The 13,993-nt window shown below is 40.1% G+C and overlaps 1 protein-coding gene across 5 annotated transcripts in view; it reads right to left on the bottom strand.

Moving 5' to 3' along the window:
- The window catches only part of TNRC6B (trinucleotide repeat containing adaptor 6B), a 132,225-nt gene extending 118,600 nt beyond the window's left edge, over nucleotides 1-13,625 (bottom strand). For 4 of the 5 annotated variants that reach the window (XM_021552718.3, XM_021552720.3, XM_021552727.3 and 1 more), the window contains exons 1-2: nucleotides 13,385-13,625; nucleotides 442-514 (exon numbers count right to left, since the gene is read on the bottom strand). The gene's annotated coding sequence lies outside the window, so the exon portion shown is untranslated. The remainder of the gene's footprint in view (nucleotides 1-441; nucleotides 515-13,384) is intronic. The other variant, XM_021552726.3, reaches the window with a different exon arrangement.
- Nucleotides 13,626-13,993: the final 368 nt, after the last annotated feature.

Genomic DNA, 13,993 nt, shown 5'->3' with positions numbered 1-13,993 from the left:
AATTGCTAAAGCATTGTATTACATTGAGTCTGTTAAGAATGTACAGAAGCATAAAATGTACAGAAGAACAGAGTATTTTGTCACTTTAAATGCAAGTTGCTCTGAAAGCAGGAGCATTCAGAAGATAAAAAAACCTTTGACTATAACTTTATTGCTTATAGGAAACAATCACTTACCAATTTCAGTAACTTAAAAAATCTCAACATAAATTAACTAATTTTTAAAGAAAATGATACATCATATATATCAACTTCAGCTTACAGAAACAAATCATATCATGCAACAACATAAACTTCACACACAAACCCACGGGAAGTAACACATTAGAAAGCACATTAATACAGATCTACATCCTACAGTATCTTAAGAAACAGCATAGGCTATTGTTCTTCTCACCTCCAACTTTCAAGATCACAATAATGAGCTTTGGTTGATTTTTACCTTTGACAGTTTCCAAGGGCTGTCAAAGCCCACAAGGATCCGTACTGGCTACATTCAGTGCAAAAACAAAACCCTAAAAGGAGACAAAAAAAAAAAAAAATTAAAACATCGACCAACCGTGGTCATTAGTAAATTAAAAACAAATATAAAAACAAAGGGCAGCTGCCTCGGAAGCTCAGGAAACCTAGATGCACAGAAGTTAAAGGAATAGGCTGCCACCAGGAAAATATTTCCTTAAAATTCTCCCCACAACCTCCCATCCAAATCTGGAAAAACAGTAAACACTGGTAGCATGTGTGAGAGAATCTCCTAGTGACTATGAGATACAACAGAACAGCAGGAGGCTCTAGAAACATAATTTATATTCACAACTGGGAAAAACATGGGTTGAAACTGTACAGGAACTTGTACAACAACTGAGAGAACACACACAAGCATGTTTCCTTGCAGACAAGGGAAGAGATTATGTAATCCTACAAAAACTCCCAAATATTAAATGTTATGTGTAAAAATGAATCGCATACCTACCAATTGTCAGGTATTTAATCCTATTTTGAAAGAGTAACATAGCAGCACTGCAATGGCTTACAGTCATTTCCATTTCAAATCATACATAATCTGTCTAAACCATAGCTAGTATTAAATACTTCAGTTTTGGTTTTGCAAAACATAACCTACTTCCAGGAATTAAAAGAAGTCCAGAACCATCAGCTTACCACTATACATCCAAGTTAACATCACTAAAATCTAAATTATTCCAGTTGCCATTATTCTGGTTTATTGTACGGGATATGAGCAAGTGACACTTTTCTAAATTCACTGCATCATTTTGTTGGCTACTAGTCCTTAATGTACAGCATTATTTAGGAACAAAGAGTTCCTGTCCTTGGACTAACTGCCATAAACTGAGTATTTTTTTCCCTTGTCTTCTAGCATTAACTAAGAGCTGTCTGGGCATGATTTCCATTCAAACAATTTCTGACTAGAAAATACATTTGGTGATAAAAGGAAGTCTTACCTGCCACTGTGGTTTACCTTTTCCTTTGCTTAGTGAGTAAATGCTTTACAGATGCAAACTTAAATTTTGAACTTGGTTCTGATTTATGCTGTGGGGTGATTCTGATAAAGCAACCAGGAGCACACTCTGCTCAAAAGGCCTCAAGCTGTCTTAAAACATCATCTTAAAAAAAAACAGCTGCTGATGTAAATAAACAAAAAACATCACATACTCAACTAGGATATGAGAAGTTGGCTTTAAGTCATTCACAACTTCAAAACAACACAGAAATAGTTAATGGTTTTTCATCTACCGCACAGCAGCAGCGTAAGTCATGATTTACTATAAAAATTACCCAGGATAACCCAGGTCTCACTGTGATGATAATTCTCCACTTTTCAAGGCTGAAGATGGAAACATAACTTGTAACCAAATAATTCGGTACTACTGGTATTTGAGAAGAGGATTTGCAACCTCCTTATTTCACATGGTTTAGAACAATCTCTTTGCATTACTTAGGTGGAAGGAAATCCAGGAAGGATTAGTACTTCAAGGAAAAATGAACTAAAGATATCACTTAAACAAAGCAGCAGGGAAGAATGGGAAAAGGCAGAAATCCTCATGGAAAAATCTCTCATGGAAAAAAATCCAGAGGAATATTCAGGAAGGGCAGTCACACATCCCACAAAACCACTGTGGTGTTCTGAAGCAAAACATGACACGAGAAAGGGTGTCCATTATGCTTAATTTAGCATTGGCTGCACAACTTCATATTTTGTTCTGTATTTAATTCTTTGCACTGATGTTTTTGGTAACATATGGTAAATGTTTCAGCTGTTCATGTACAATGACACAAGTACTTTTAACAAGATAAATAGCTGTAACTTGGAATAGATATCATATACATTACTCTGTACGGCTCTTCTAAAGTAGCATGAGAACAGAAGGACCAAAAAGAAGTTAAAGACAACCTCTGAACAAAACACAGGTCTCACTTCACAGCACTTAAGTCTTTTTACATTAACAACTCAAATACAAACCATTTAATAAAACAGAGTGCTTCTGAAGATGTCAGGGAGGACATCTACAAAAAAAAATGGACAACTACACAACATGATCTGCTCAAGAAAATCCAATCATTAATGAATTTGTGGTTTTTCTCATTAAAATATTCACCCTTTTTGATTCATCCTTAACGGAGACATGTGAAACATGCAAAGGTATACTTCTCAAATAGTCCTAAATCAGACTCAATTTAGAAAATCCTGGCTCTGCCTTTGAGTCTAAAGTCAGTCTTGAAACATAAGGACATAATACATAATCATCACCTTCCCAGTGTGCAAAACCATTTACGTAAACAATATTTAAGGTGCTAAATGTTTCTCCTCCCAGTAAAGGAGAAGTCCACGGGAAAAGCTTATTTAAAAAAATGTTTTGTTTACACATTTTGCCACTTTCCACTGTACAAAGCAGCACAAACCCCACTTCTTTTCTGCTCATACCGATTAGGCTAAAGAATCCATTAAAGGTTACAGTGAACATAAAAGGTATTTGTCCTCACTTTGCTACAGCAACCTATTGTGCGCTACATAACACTACACATCACTTCTCAACTGTAATCAAGACAACATCCCAACTGTAATCAGCAAAAGGCTGTCAAGTGGTTAAGTTTTCCAAAGTCCTTTGTGCTTTGTTCCACCCAGTATTTTCACTGTGACTGAAGCATATATATACACACATGTACATATACACAGATATGTGTGTAGATACAATATACGTATGTAACAAAACACCCTCAAAATTATTTCTACTTTTTCTCTTCAAGACCTTCAACACTCTACACCACAACGTTCATAGAAACTACCCAACTGAGGTTGTTTGGTGTCATGTATCTTAACTGTCTGACAGCATCTTCTGGACAGCCAGCATCACAGTAAGAGTTGTTATAAATGAAAATTTGTCCAGCCAAATTAAAATGAAAAATAAAATGTTTTGCCAGACACAAGGAAAGATCAGAGCCGAGCCCGGGGTCGGCACTAGGTGTGTCACAAAGTAGTCAGCCTCAGCAGAGGGTCCCTCTACACCCACACACCACCTTTTTGGTACAGACGGTTTTTATAGGGAAAATTCCACCCGAGGCCAGGGTTTTGGCAATCAGTCCTTTTTTTCCCATTCAGAGTCCCAAACGTTGAAGAAATTTATTTTCTTGGCGTTGGGGTAGAACAATCTAGTGTCAGGTGTTGATTAATCTGATGTAGTTACGGGGATCTGGCATTCACATGCACCGGCCCGGAGGATTTTCATGGTATCAGTGTCGGGTCGTTGACGCGATGATCAGCGCCTGGGATCCCCGTGTGGCTTCGAGATACAGCCCATCTCCGGACCAGCCACATACATTTGCTTGCAAATGAGGTTTCAACGTAGACTGAGTTTTACCTTTGTGGGGGCAGCTTCTAATACAGACGTGTGTTTCCCAAAAAAATACTAAATATTACATATACCATGTTATAATTGGCGCGAATTACATTCACTACACATAGCAAAGTTATGGTGGTACCTAGAGCAGCAAGGAATTAAAACATCGTGAGTTGAGAATACCAGCTGCTTTTTACACTCCACATCAAAGTTTAACTCACTCAAGAGACTTTTTTTGCAAAGTGCCGGGAATCCCAATGGCACAAAAGCAGTCATTATCTTAAGCATCACAACTATCATGGCATTTAATGGTGCACCGGTGGCAAAAATGGCCCGCAATCAACATGCTCAAAATGCCAGCAATCCCTGTATACCAGCATTCCCAAGGATTCAACACTGCTGGAGCTACATCAGTGCAACCAAGCTTTTATTTCAGGGCATTTGCAAAGCGACTAAGTCTTCAGAATACAGAGGACCAGTTTTCTAAGGAGAGGATGTTATACTAAACTAGAAACATGAAGAATTTTTCTCCATCTTAAGCAAAACGTTGTGATGAATGAGAAGCCTGCTTCTCAACAGCTCAGCTTTAAACCTGAAAGCTATAAATAACTCCTTTACTGCTGATAATCCCAACAGAATCATCCTGTGAGATTATTCATACCACTAAAGTCAACTCAAGATCGAAGGTTTCCTTTCGAACCACCAGTAACACTCATCAAGTCCCATAGAGCAGCATGTTTATCAAACCCAGCAGCAGTAACTAAATTAAAACTGATAAGGTGGTAAGCAGCCGTTTGCAGGGGAAAGGGGGAGCGCTGCTTATTCCCTGACAGCAGCAATTACAAGAGCTAAAGACAACATTACTAAAAATCATTCACGTGCAGGACAGGATTGGAAGATACCGTGCCTTTCAAACTATCTAGTTCTTCCAATCTTCCTGTATGTAATTGGAAGAGTATCAAAGTTTCCTGTGTTAAACTATCCTTTTGCTTTGTTTGCTTTTACAGTAAGAGCTGTGTTGTTAAGGAATTCACACCGGCATGGCAATACTGGTGCTAAGTCCTCCAGCAGCCATGAAGGCAGACAGGCATCCCCTGCTGCCCAGAAAGGCTCTAGGTCTCGGCACTGCATCCTGTAATGCAGCCTCGGGCAGAAGATTATGGTCAGGCTGAGCCAGGACACAGCCAGGAGGAAGGCCAGGGGAGTGTGACAGAGAATGAAGCTAATGTCACAATCTGCTTTTTCTGATTTTTAAATTTACTTTCAGCTTACACCCTGAAATTTTCCAAAATATCGTTCCATATTTATCTCACATCTAATGATTAATAACAGAGAGGTTCTCTTATACAAGGACATTTTGACTTCTCACTAACATGATTATACATGCAGAGAAGTCCAAGATCTTAGCACTATTATTGTCAAAGGAAACAAATGCAGAGTTGTTAAGCAAATAATTCTAAACTATAATTGCAAACCAACTTTGAACATAACCAGCTGCCAAATAGAACTTCATCAATATTTATAGCATGACATCAGTCTGAATTGTACTTTTCAGCTATTTCAGCATCTAAGAAAGGAACAAGAAACTAATTTTCAAAAATCTGTTTTATAGTCAACAAAGCTTTTTCTTCAAATAAATGAGGCAACACACTCATTTTTATGGCTAATTTATAAATTTAAAAACACAATGAAAATTATTACTGATACAATGCTAGTCCTCAACACTGCAATCTTTGCTGAACATGTTTAGTTAATACTACTGAATTTGGAACAAGGTGCAAGAAGAGCTTCAGACGTGCTCAACTACGTCTGAGGTCTTTTGGCATAAAAAGAGCTCTTCAACTTTCTCATCTTATTTCCTCTGAAAGTGGTATTTAAAAGAAAAGTAACCCAGTTTACTATTGCAACCAAAAACATCTGCCTTTAGGCCACTACTTGAACTACATGACAACTGATTTTCACTGTCAAGCTCTCACACCACATTTAAAAACCCAACTCTTGAAATTTGCTCCTAGTTTTCAATGTTCTTCACTTGCATGTTATTTTTTGTTCATCTTTTATTAAATATGAAAATGCAGTAACACAGAATCTCAATTATTTTTTGTCCAAACTTCGTAAGACTAAAATTACTTTCAGTTTATTTATGTACCCAGCTGTGGCAGGGGTGCGATAAGCTGATATACAGTATCCATACACAAGGCAGTGCCAGTTTATCTAGTTACCTTCAACTGGTGAAAGCAACATTATCCAGCATTGGTTAAGTACAGGGTTAGGGCTGGAGAGGGAATGGACTAATTATGTCACTGTATTCTTGCCCTCAGGCCACCACAATGTAACACTGTCAGGAGCATTTTCCTTTGCTTATTAGACAATGTTAAAAAGTATTTGATACAATGGGACTTATATCTGTTTTCTCCACTGTCTAATTTAGTTTTCAATCAACAGGAAGCTTCTCTCAATATGAATCTATTTTCCACAATACATAAATTGCCAGGGACAGGGAAGAGAAAGTCGGACTTCAAATATGAAAGAACCAGAACAGTAAACTTCCAACAAATGGAAGTATTATCAGCCAGTTTTGGTTGTGTCTCTGAGTACCCTAAAAATTAAAAAGGCCAAGCAAAGAAAATTATAGACAGCTAATCTACAAAAACTATAGAGTTTAAAAAATGTGTGGAAAAGCCTACCTCTGTTAAATGGTACTTGAAAGGGGGAAGATGTATTTTATTGCAAAGTGAGTGCCATCAGAAACATAAGCAACTTCCCCTAAGCGTTTATTAAATATAGCAGAAACATTGAACAGCAACTAAAATCTACACCTGTTCTTCAGGCTGCTACCATACCAGCTGCAGAAAGTAGACAAGCAGATCCTGAAGCACCCAAACATTTATCCAAGCAAAAAGCATAGCTCTAATAATAAAAACTCCGTTTTAGCTTTACTATCCCACCTTGCCTTGAAGACAAGGCTGAGCGTGTATGAAATCACCAAAAAGACATTTATTATTAGGGGCAGGGAAATACTATAGCATTATAGGGAATAGTAAAGACAAGATCCATTTTAAATGTGAGAATCCATTTCAAATGTGAGAAAATGTTAAGTATTGATTTTTTTGCAGTGTCAATGAAAAATCATACCAATCTTAATGAACAGTCACAAATAAGCACTGTGGTTTGACTCTCATTTTTGTTCTCTTCAAAAGAAGACTCATCTGCATTTTTAATTTGCCAGAATAGGCATCTGATACAACACAACTCAAACCTGATAATGCAGAATCTCAGTCATTTGACAAACAAAAATACTAAAAATTTAACCTTAAACAAAGTTTTCCCAGAATCAAAATATACATGGAACGATACAAGTTTAAATTACAATGGCTGTAACAGTAAAATATCCTGCATAGACACACGTTGGTGCCAAAGCACTCTTTTTTTAGCTCCTTACTTGAAGCAGTCAAGTGGAACTTAAAAAATAAACAAACAAAAACTCCAAAATAAAAGCCCCAAACATCATTATCAGAATAAACACTTTCCCAACATAGAGTTAAACTGCAATATTTACAGCAGAGTAAGAATGCTGTTATAATAACACTGATACATCCAGGAAAAATCTCAATACATAAAAATCCCAGAGATGGTCACAAAGAAAGATACTAAACCCCATAAAAGTAGCTGAAAATGCTTTAAAGCAACTATTTAGAACAATATGTATTATGGCCTTCTCTCATAAAGGGATTTTGGGCTGCTTCAGATGAATTATGGATCATAATTCATTCTGAAGTATATTTTGATCTTTGTAAGAACCTGGAGTGAGGGGACACATTCTCTTTCTCAGAGGCAATTTTTTTAAAATCAAAATATTATCCTAATGCTTTTACCCAAGTTCCTCATCATTTCTCATGCTAGCTGTACCCTCTGATACTATTAACTTATGGTTTCTCAAGTCACAGTGTGCAAGCAACAGACACCTCAGAGGTTTGAAACAGTGTTTCACTGTAATGGTAAAGTATGTGAGCGTATAAGTGATTTAATCTTCTACAAAAACCTACCTTCAAGAAAAGCTTTTAAATCACTAAGTTACTGTACTGCTGTATGAAAAGCAGAATACACTGTCAGCTGTAATAAGAAAATAAAATGCACTCTGTGGCACTTCCATCTTCTCCAGAAAGAGATATCAGATTATTTCTAACCCAAATGTCCCAGGAGAGAGCTAAAAGGTTCTCAAATGTCCAGGAGAAGAGCTGGACAACCTGGGTCTCTTCTGCTCCAAAGACAGAGAAGTTCTTAACTAGAGGACACTGACACCAAAATGCTGAGTAATTTTTATCTCTTCGCTGTAAAAGCAGTGAGACAAGAGGATCTCCTCCCATTTTCATTGGTGGATCACCCTAAGGCCAAAATAGATCTAGTCCACAGTAGACTGTCAAATCCCTGCAGAGTTCCTTCTATTCCCCAGAAGTGGGTTTCCTACCACTCATGTGGTACTGTTGTGAGACTAATGCAGAGAGGTCACAGGGCCAGGGAAGTTGGTAATGAGATTGCCATGGAGCAGCCCAGCAGTTCCTTAGCTCTGACCATGTGAAGACGTAGCAGACCAACCCTAAAACAAGAAAGGCAGTAAACACCTTTCCAAACATTCAGCTTCTGCATTTAAAATCCTACATTTAATTGAACTAGTGAAACTCTCTCACCAAGTCTTCTTTTGCCACGTGAACAACACATAAGAGTACTGCAGGTACAACCAGTGTTTGTGGTAAGAAAATAAAGAGAGACTCAAGTAGGGAAAAAAGCCCCTGCAACCCTAGGATACAAGATAATCAGAGGAACAGGAAGAAGCATTTCTAACAAGCAAAACAGAAGTTAGATTCTGAAAAGTCTTCAAACTTACCAGAAGAAAACCAACAGTACTTGCAAAAACTGTGTTCTTTGTAGACTACTTCCAAATAAAAGGGCATAAATTTCTCCTGTGAGAGAACAGACTTTACTAATGAAAAACCCAATACACTACTGAAAAATTCTGCCAGGTTGTTTTTCTTTATGGCACTTTTTATGACACTGTCAAGAGCTGTGATAAAAATATAGAAATTAAATGCAAGTAAAACCACAAATTACTTTTACTTCATTACTCATTTAGAGGGATTAGAGAACTTCCCCTCATAGAAGCAACATGGTATCATTGTAGCACCTTTTGACTAATCCTGTCAGGCTATCTAAAATTATCAACTCTTTGTTTTGCAACTTTGCTTCTTATAATTTCTTCTGATAATTAGCTTTCCAGCCTCCCATCTTCTGTCTAACATGGTCAAAATATACCAACTTCCAGGTTATTTTCTACACATTTATTGTGACTAGTATCCTGTAGCATGCAGCACAAGTGCTGCCTTATGATACCTCCCATTTCTCCTGACAAGCAGGATGTTGCTCCACAGACTTAAAAGCTAAACTGACTAAGAGCTGCTTTCAGGTCCATTTTACTTTTCTAAGTAGATATTTTTAAAAATTTAAACAGTGTCTCAATAGAACATTAACTTGCTTCCCAGATTTTCTCACAGAGGAACTATTGAGTTTTTTCTGATCCACAGACATTAAATCAGGAAATACATGCACGATATCCAATTTCAGAACTACTAAAGCTGGCAGGGCCCAGAAACGCAATCCGTACTGACTAGCTGAAACTGGAAAAGGTCATCTCCATAGCTCACTACATGGTAAACACAGAGAACATCCAAACTCCAACCACAACCCTTAGGCTGATGAAAACTTAAAAACCTCAGAACATTCCCCTACAACATGATGCAAACCATAATAAGTGCAAAAACACCCTCTCCCTCTAACCGCTATAAGAAGGCAAAGAGAAAAAACAAATTTAACGTACTCACTGCCTACTGCTCTAAAGGAAAAAAAATAAGTGACACCAACGCCTTGCAGCAAAGCATGTTTACTTCTCTGAAGAAATAAAAATAATGAGTAGAAGTGCAACACAAAGAAGTCATGAACAGAAGACAAATGTAAGAAAATGTAAGAGTTTTATTATCCGCTGAAAGGGACAGGGAACAGCAATCAGAATATCCTGATTACTCTCACCCCAGTCACCTCGCAAGCTGAAATACCAGCAGGCAACTACTTGTCTGACAGTGACAGCTGGCCCAAGTACCCAAAAGTGCCCCTATTTTTATTAGCAGATAGTAGCCAAAAGTTAAGTTTGGATTCACAAGAAATTAACATAAATTCTTCAGTCCACATTCCACACTGTTTGCTGTTAAGAACAAGCACCCTTATCACATGTTTTATCTGAAAATGGAGAAAGACAGTAAATGCTAAGCTAAGGAAGACTGTTAGCAAGAATACATGTATTTTTCTACCACAACTGGTCAAACTATTAGAAATGTATGTTACTGTTTGCTCAACATCTCTGTACTAGGTTCTTGCAATTAGAACGGAAGACTGACATTCCCTTGCTATTCTTTCCCTAAGATAGTGAAACATTTCATGATTAAAATTTCTGAAAATGCAAGAAACAGACCATTAAAAGCAAATCCAGAGCTAATACATTTTATAAGCACTGAGGTAACAGAAAACTTTAAGCTTTAAAGAAAACCAATGGTACATATGTGCTAATATCAGGTACTTCCCTTCTTGATCTATGTGTTAAACATGTTTAATTTATCCTGTGAAAATAAACAGCACCAGTTCTTCACAAAAATACATCTACTGACCCAAATTACACACAGGTTAAGGCTGCATGAAAAATAAGAACTAATGATAAAGAGCTGAATAGCTGTAAGATGCTAGGTACGCTGTAAGTAGAAGTATTGCAGATTTCTTGAATCTAATAGCAGCACTATGAGCAATGACTGACAAAAGCCATTGTAAAGAAACTGGAAAATTACTATTACTTGTTATTACCGTACAAAGCAGACAATATTTATGTATAAAGATGTCCAAGAAAATAAACACAGTAACAGTGATAAGTGACTAGAACAAACTGCATCCAAGCATTTTGCAGAAAATGGAAAACAGAGTAACCAAACCATTAAGCAGACTATTAATAAACTCATTCAAGTCAATAACTAAGCTTCTTAGACTTATTCTATGATCTCCAGTTCATACTGCTTAATTGTAAATCCAATCTCTTCTGTGAGCAGAAATACACCAGCTTTACCAGAGGGGGAAAAAATAAATTAAAAAATAACTCAAAAATCCCAGAGAACAAACCCCATTTTAACATATTTTCAAATTACTATCTTATAGCGGTCCTTCAGTTCTTTCCATCATTCTGGCTGCAGCTATTCATCCCACTGTTCAGGATGCAGCCATCTCTACCTACGTATGATTTTTATTATACATTACTTCTGCAAAAAAAAGAATTTCTAATTTCTTACTTGCTATTATAGGAGGCAGATCTAAGGTAAAATACAATACCTCAGAGCTACACAAAATTCTCTCCTAAAGCTTCCTCCAACATCAAGTTTTAACGATGAAATAAGCATCACCAAGCAAAGCCATGACACACACTCAACCTAAATGTTTTATTGGACTAGTCAATCACACAAACTCTGGCACATTAAGCTTTTTCAAGACTTCTATGTTCAAATGTTTGAACTTATTATTTAAATGAAAGTGTAGATCTCTAGCTAAATTTGCAGGTATACAGAAACTGGAATAGTGCATTAATTCAAAAGTCTACCTAATCAAGAAGACACTGACTGGTTTATCGTTACATTTTTACCAGTACTTCCATATTACAGGATTTACGTGATTCCCTGTAAGTATCCCAAAAACATTTTGCCCATCAGCACAAATGCAGTATAGCTAAACAAGATAAATGTCTAATGATGACTTCACCTACTCTCTACCAAGACAGATGTGCCTGTGTCTTACTGCCCCAAAACCCCACAGGTGAAAATCTAACACACAGCTAACATCTCTCTGGGCTCCCTTCCCCCATCTCCAGCCCCAACTTTTTGCAGGGCGATTTCTTCGCTGAGGAATTGTCTAGTTACATCTGCAACTCAGCAAAACTCAGGTGAAAAGTCACTCCTGCAAACCCCTCCCCCGAGATACATCGACCCAGCAGACCGTGCACTATCCACGGTTTCTGAAGAAAAACTGGAACTTTTAGCTCGGGGCCTTGGGTAATGCAGCAGATGAGAGCATTCACTCACATTTCAACAGCGCGCATTCCAAGGAATCTGCACCCTTAGAGAGTCACCACAGGAGAGGAGGGCATTGCTGAGCAATTTCACTGTGGACAAGCTAACTACACAGCTGCTTGAACTTGTGCACATATTTAATAACCCTATAAACCTAAGTTATCACCTCTACAACATTTGTAGCAGGAACTAATTTCCAAAATCCACTCATATGGACAGCGATATTACTAGAAAACACTAGAAACAGACCTTTCAAATACAGAGCTGTAAACCCCCCAAAGAACGACCCACTATTTTGCACAAAAAGTCACATTTTTTGTAGAGGTTGTAAACGTGACAACGTTTGTTGACGTCAGCGACAACGTCGTACCTTTTGCAGCGGTTGTAAACTGAACTACAGCAAATCATGATTTAAAAATAGTAATTAATGGATTGTAAAAACAAAAAAAAAAAAGTTAACTTTACAAAGAGGTATTTTAATAAATGTTCATGAAGTTAGTGAAACGTTACCATGGAAAAACAAGTACTGTTTACATTAGTAAGCATCTCTACTTTAGCTAGGAAAACACTTTGTGGAGTCTTCGGTTTATTCAACAAGCCTCAGCTGTATGCTGTAGTAGATCCCTCCTACATACACTTTCATAAAGCGGATCTGAGCTTTCAAGATACCACGCTGCAAGCAGCGCTTATCCACAGGCAGCGAAGTGTCTCCAGAAACAAACATTCCCTCATTTTGCTACAAACAGCTGGGGAAACTTTTTCCCCCTCAAGGACACACCTCTGAACACGGTCACTCTTCCCACCCACCATCACACATACACGCACACAGACACACACACATTTTAGTCAGCATCACGTTCCACTCATCCAGCGCGGTTTGCAGCGGTACCAACGCAACCTCAGCTCCGTCCCCACACTAAAGCACTTTTATTCCCCATCCACACAAGGGCTCCTCGGAGTGTTTCCGTCCTGCCCGGCCTGGGCGATCCGGCGGGAGGGCGGCTCTTCCCCGGGGCCCAGTGCGGAGCAGGAGGGGGCGGTGGGGGACACCGGGGCGCAGCCGCGGCGAACAGCGGCCGCACGTGAGGCGAGGAGGGGGCAGCGCTCGCCCGGCTGCGCCCCGGGACAGGCGCTCGGCGGGCTCGGGGCGGGAGCAGCGGCCGCTCCGCCGCCGCCGGGGCAGCGCCCTTGAGCCGCCGCCGCTCGGGGCCCCTCCCGCCGGCCCGGCCCCCCCGTCCCTCCCCCGCCCCGCGGCACCGCGGCCCGGCGCCAGAGGCCCCTCAGCGGCGGCGCGAGGGTCCGCAGGGCGGGAAGGGCTCGCAGGGAGTCCCACGGCGGGAGCTGGGATGAGGAAGAGGTGGGGCGCCCGTCCCGTACTCACCGCCGAGGCGCCGCCGCGGTGCGCTGAGCCCCCGTTCTTCTCAGTGCCGGGGGCGGCTCCACCCGCCCGGGAAACACGGACCCCAGGAAGCAAAAGGCGAAGAAGCTGCGAAAAGCGTACCCCCCCCCGCTCCGCCGGCGCCGCCGAAAAAACACCACCGGGGGGGGAAAAAAAAAAACCAAAACCAAACTTTCCTCGCCGCCGTCTCTCCCTCCCCCGAGGAGCACGAACCCAAACACACCGGGACACGCCCCCGAACCGCCCCTCGCACCGCCCATTGGACGGCGCCCCGCCGACCCCCACGCTGATTGGTCGTTCTACCCGCTCGTCTTCTCCTTCCGCTCCCCTTTCCGCCCCTTCACGCTGCCCATTGGGAAGAGTCTCGGGAATCTCTCCGTCCATTAGCCAGGACGCACATCAATCACAGAGGAGCAACGCCCCCGGGCCCTTTTGATTGGGTTCTCGCGTCACTACACGCTCACTGATTGGCTGCATTTGCTGGCTGTCAGTGGTTAGCGTTGCCCCCCTTCACATCTCTCACTGGCTCCCGCCCCTTCTTCCTCTGCCAGTTAGCTGCGAGATTTGCCCCTTAAATGGGGCACTCGCTCG

Source organism: Lonchura striata, chromosome 5, assembly GCF_046129695.1.
Source record: "Lonchura striata isolate bLonStr1 chromosome 5, bLonStr1.mat, whole genome shotgun sequence".
NCBI classification, from domain to species: Eukaryota; Metazoa; Chordata; class Aves; order Passeriformes; family Estrildidae; genus Lonchura; species Lonchura striata.
This window is presented reverse-complemented; position numbering and strand designations above follow the sequence as displayed.